The following is a 6,265-nucleotide window of genomic DNA, read 5'->3' as shown; positions in this document are numbered from 1 at the left end:
AAAGGCACTTATCAAACTGAAAACAGAAACACCTCAGAGGAGTTGCCTTGGTTGAAGATGGGGTAAGGGGTCATTTTAGCTTTACCTGCCTTCTATGAAATTTTCTCAGTGATAATGTTCTCATGTATATATGTTTAATTTGCTATTAAAATGAAGTAAATATTTTTGAAAGGAGAAAAAAAATAAATGAAAGGGGAGCGGACGGTGCCTAGACTTGGATAGCTATTGGGTAGCTTTTTATCTGGAACCTGAGACTCACAGTGTGTATCACTGATAGGCTATTAAGGTCACCATACATGCGAAGAAGTCTCAACAGTCACAGCCTCCATAACCAGGGCTACTTCCTCTTTCCCGCACCTGGTGGCCATAGATTTGCCTTTGGGATGGGTCAAGAGGTCCCACAGGCCTCTACGTATATTTGGCTTTATCACTTGAGATTGTCTGAGTCTCTCCAGGTGACTACTGAGCTAGTCCGAAGAATCTACTAATCACTTCTTATCTGCCTGTGGGTCCACTGAATTGACTCAATTATAGACAAGTTCAAGAAAAGGAAAAGAAAGAGAATAAAGGAAATAGGCCAGTTTATTGGCATCCACAGACAGAACTGGCACCAAAAACCTGCCCCATGTTCTTCCCTCTTAGTCCCAGCACAGGGCACTCTTTTTAAGGTCATAGAAGACTCCCTTAGCTGTGGATATGGTTGAAGATAGAGACCAGGACTGCACTTGGACCAAGACTTGATCTCTCTGGACCTCTGCCAAAGTTCATTTCCAGGGGAAGTCCAAGAGGTCATTGTGGGTCCCAGAGCGTCATCCAAACAGGAACAATATGCCAGTCTTGGCAGGCCTTCCTGGAGGCTTGGATTCCATTCTTTTTAGTGTCTTCCTCCTTTCCTCCTTCACTCATTGCCCAGTCCAACCCACACTCACATTACTATCTGAGAAATATCTACTCTTTACCAAACCCTCTCCCTCAAGTCTGTTACATCAAAGCTCAGACTTTCATGTTCACTGGTTTAGTTATTCCTAAGACCTACTCTAAGAAGCAAGCATCTAATATTATTGGCCAAACTGCCTTACATTGCTTAGGGACACAAAGTTTAATTAAAGCTCGAATCTAAAATATTTTGTGGCTACTAAATTGTCTCCAAATTATTTACTTAAATTGTTTAGTATCTTCCAAAATTAAATCATCTCAAATCTTCAATATCAATGTATTCAATAAAGTCCTCATTTTATCTTTTCACAAGAAAGGCTATCATGGGCGTTCTTGTTATATGGCTATTCTCCATACAAGCGATGACTTTCTATTTGGATTGTAAGTGGAACTGAAAGGAGTAGGTGTGAGGGTCTCTGGACTTAGTGGAAAATATGGCACTGTTTTTGTAGTTTAAACAGCTGTCTGGTCCTGCCCTTAATGGTCAAGAATCCAGTTATTAATTGTTGAATGAGTTGGGTCATATAGCATATGAATGTAAAGAGAGCCAAACACTCACCATGGTGTAGATCACATGATGACGACCTTCAACAGAGTCTTCCAGAATAACAGAGATCTGAAGCTAAAACTCTGGGCTTATATGAAACCTAACAGGCTGTCATCTGGGAAAGTTTGAAGTGCTCTCCATATAGACTCTAAAACTTAGATCAGTTAATCTCAGAGGAGATCTAGAGGAGAGAAAGGCATTTCACCATTGCCCATCAGTAGTGAGGCCATGCCTACCATAGTGTCAGTGGAGAGTCTTTGGGGAAATGGAAGTCTTATCCCTGCCCAGCACAAATGAAGAACCTCCCCCTGTCTTTGGTGTCAGTGTAGGCTGAGTGGGCAGCATGGACTGCTGCCTTCATCTGGCAGTAGAGGACAAATCCATAATTACAGTTGTAGACTTCAACATTTGATAGAACAACTAGACCAAAGAACTAGAGGAACTCAACAACAGCATCAACCAATAGGTTCTAATCAACACTAATAGAACACTCCACCCAACAACAGCAGAATACATATTCTTTTCGAGTGCTCATGGAACATTTACCAAGATAAACAATATTCAGGGCCATAAAACAAACCTTAACAAATTTAAAAGAATTAAAATCATACAGAGTTTTTTTCCTGACCACAATGGAATGAATGAAACAAGAAATCAATACCAGGACAATAACAGGAAAACCTCTGAACACTTGGAACAAAATAACACACTTCTAAAATAATCTACAGGTCAGCGAGGAAGTCTCAAGGGAAATAAAAAATTCATTGAACTTAACGGAAATTGAAATAAAACATGTCAAATTTTACGAGACACTGCTAAAGTAATGTTGAGAGGGAAATTTATAGCACTAAATGTATACATGAGAAAAGAAGAAGATTCTCAAATCAATCGATTAATTTCCCTTCTCCAGAACCTAGAAAAAGAATGATAAAAAAAAACCCAAAGTAAGCAGAAAGAAGGAACTAGTACAGATAAGAGCAGAAATTACTGAAATCAAAGATAGAAAAACAGAAAATCAGTGAAACAAAGATCTGGTTCTTTGGAAAAAAAATCAGTAAAATGTACAAACCTCTAGCAAGACTCACACACAAAAAAGAGCAGACCCAAATTATCAATATCAGGAATGAAACAGGGCTGAATCACTATAAACCCTGAAGACACAGAAAGAATAATAAGGGAATACTAGGAAAGGCCTTATACACATAAATTCAACAACTGAAATGAAATTCACCACTTGCTCAAAGAATACTACCACAACTCAGCCAATAGTAAATGGATAATTTGAATAGTCTTGTAAGTATTGAGGCAATTAAAATTACAATTTAAAAAAACCCTTAAAAGAAATCTACAGATCCAGATTGTTTACTGGGGAATCCTACCAAACACCAATTTAATACAATCTCTTTCAGAACACTGAAGGAGAAATGACTTTTAAATTCATTTTCTGAAGCTAATATTACCTTAATATCAAAGTCAAAGACAGACCAAAAAAAAGAACACTTAGACTAATACCCTTCATAAATATAGACACAAAAATTCTTTTTAAAAAATTTTTGTTGTTGTTTTGTTGGGGAGATAGATTATTAGGTTTATTTATTCATTTTTTGATGGAGATGCTGGGGATTGAACCCAGGACTTTGTGCATGCTAGACACGTGCTCTACCACTGAGCTACACCTCCCCCCCAAATACTAGCAAATAGAATTCAGCAATATATAAAAAGTATTATACACTATGACCAAGTAGAGCTATTCCAGAGAAGCAAGGCTAGTTCAATATTCAAGAAGCAAATCATTGTAATCTACCATATTAACAATCTAAACAGGAAAAATCACATGATCATATAATTAATGTAAAAAAAGCATATGATAAAATTCAATACCCATTCATTATTAAAACACACACACACACACACACACACACACACACACACACACAAACTCTCAGAAAAATAGGACTAGAGGAAAACTTCCTTAACTTGACAAAGAGCATCTACAGAAAACAGGCAACAACATTACATTTAACTATGAATGACTAATGTTTTCCTCATGATCAAGAACAAGGTAAGAATATCTCAGCACTCTTACTCAGCATAGTACTGGGAGTTATAGCCAGTGCCATAAGGCAAGAAAAAGTAATAAAAGGCATATAGATCAGAAAGTAACAAATAAAATTCTCCCTATTTTCAGATGACATGATTGTCTACCTAGAAAATCCCAAGGAATCTACCAAAACAAACAAAAAAACCTCCTACAACTAATAAGTGAGCTCAGCAAGGTTTCGGGATATATGACGAACACACAAAAATCAATTATACATCTATATTCTAGAAATGAATATGTGGATACAGAAATTTAAAATAAAATACCTTTTACGATCACTGAGAAAATAAGAGTTAGATTTAAATCTAACAAAACATGTCTAAGACTTGTACCCTGAAAATTATAAGAATGCATTAAAAATTATAAAATACATAAAAAGAAATAAAAAATCTAAATAAATGAAGAGCATGTTCATGGGTTGGAAGACTCAGCCTAATAAAGATGACAATTCTCCCCAAATTGATATACCAATTTAATGCAATTCCCATCAAAATCCTAGCAAGATGTTTTATAGAGACATACAAGATTATTCTAAATTTTACATAGAAAGGTAAAAGGAACTAAAATTTTCAGAAAGAATAAAGTGGAAGGAATTAGTCTACTTGATTTCAAAACATATAGCTATAGTAATCAAGACTCTGTGATATTGGTAGAGGGATAGACAAATAAATCAATAGAAAACAACAGAAAACCCAGAAATGAGACCCACGTAAATATGTCCAACTGATGGTTGACAATGGTGCAGAAACAGTTTAATGGAGGAAAGAACCATTATCCTGTTCAACAATGGCACGACAGCAAGTGGACACCCGTAGGCCAGGTAGGAGGCCAGTGCAGTCAGTCACACTTGGGAGAGATGCTAGTGGCTTGGACCAGAGAGGGGCCTGGGGAGAGGGTGAGAAGAGGCAGGCTACAATGGGGACAAACTTGATTCAGAAATCTTAAAATACACTGGCCTTCTTCAGGAACTGGTACTTTCCAATACTCTCTTGCACTCCTGGGTTGGCCCAGTTTGAACTCATTTGATTTTCGTTCCCCAGAGATGCCTTTGCCCTTCCCCCACACCTGACCGAATCATTGAGGAAAGCAGCATGCAGAGATAGCTGGTTGTCTTTCTTCCCATTTATAGAAATAAACTAAGCTCTCATTTTACTCAAAGTAAAAAGAAGAGTGAAAAAAGAGGAGAAGCTCTTTTCTGTCCTTGGAAACTCTCACCACCTAGAGCTATTGGTGTGTACCATGAGGAATAAATCAAGCAGTCAGAATGCGATTTGAAGCGTTTAAAGAGTGAACCCTAAAACAAACCCAGAGCTGGTTTCACGCCCCCCCAGAGGGAATATCCGGATGATTCTGAGCACTAGTGCACCTCATTGAGTGATCCCCATACCGACAGAAAAGAGTGAAAAGCTTGACTTTATCCCACAGCCAGGGAAACAGAAGATGCCTCCAGGCAATCCGACCCGCATTTCCTTGGGTGACCGCTAAAGGCAATCTCTCCTGAGAGGCCGAAATGGATTATCAATTCTCCAAGCGCTAAATCCATCAATGCAATCACTATAACAATCCCTCCACCCACAACGGGAGATAAAGTTCCAGCCCATCCCTAAAAAGGTGCAGAGATTACTCATATATGTGCAAAGAGCAGAACAGGCAATGTCTCGGCTAAACCAGAGGAAACTGGTCTGGGTGGCTCAAGGTCCCGCGTCCCTGGACAGCGAGGGGCATAGCGCGCTTCGGCTCCAAACCGGCAGGACAGGTTAAAGTCTCCCCAGCCCCGCGCCGCACTCAAGGCCAATTCTTCTCTTAAAAGATTCAAAAACAAAGGTTGGTAAACAGAGGGGACGATCAGCCGCACAAAGACTTTCCGGCAGCGCCACGTCACTGGAAAATGTTAAGGAATCCTCTCCTGATTATAGACGCTCTGACGGTGGCGCGAATCACTGGCTGAACCGGGGGCAGAAAGCCGGAAGCTGTCCATGCACTAAGGGCAGCGTGGCTACTTGGGCTCTTTACAGTCTGCTTTCAAAACGGCTCCCAAAAGCTTGGCCCTACAACGGAGAGTGCCTTATGCTGTGACTGAATGAGTTAATCCATGTAAAGTGCTAAGAGCAGCATCTGGCACCAAGCAAGAATTCAATAAAGATTAACTAACTTTGCTAATAATATTCGTTCATGCTTTCCCACTAAGAAATTACTGCACTGATGTTTGCGGTTACGTTTGTCTCTTCCTTATGCATTTGTGCTCCTAAGTGTCTTATTTATATCATGCATTTCAGAGCCTGTGTCTGTGCTGGGCTCAATAAAAGTTTGTGGTTTGAATGGGATTATTCACTCATTGGCATCACCTTGAAGAGATGATAGAAATGAAAAGAGGGTGGTGAAATAAAAGACAAATGAAATCTGAGTTTCCTTTACCTCTTCACCCTGTGTTTCTTCATAACACTCCTCGTTTATGGGGCTGTCTGGGACATTTGGTCTGCTGGGAATTGGTTCCACTTGAACCTCAGTGAAACCAGTGACACTATTCGCCAAGCACAGTTCAAGATCAACCAATTTTGATATCACCTGGGCCCCCACAGGGAGTAGATCTCATAGTGAATACACAGAAGTGCATTAGCTCAAATGCTATGAGCAGATTTGCTTGAGAACTCTACGCTATTGCCTCCAACAGGTTCTTCTTG

This window comes from Camelus dromedarius, chromosome 2 (assembly GCF_036321535.1).
Source record: "Camelus dromedarius isolate mCamDro1 chromosome 2, mCamDro1.pat, whole genome shotgun sequence".
Taxonomy (NCBI): domain Eukaryota; kingdom Metazoa; phylum Chordata; class Mammalia; order Artiodactyla; family Camelidae; genus Camelus; species Camelus dromedarius.
This window is presented reverse-complemented; position numbering follows the sequence as displayed.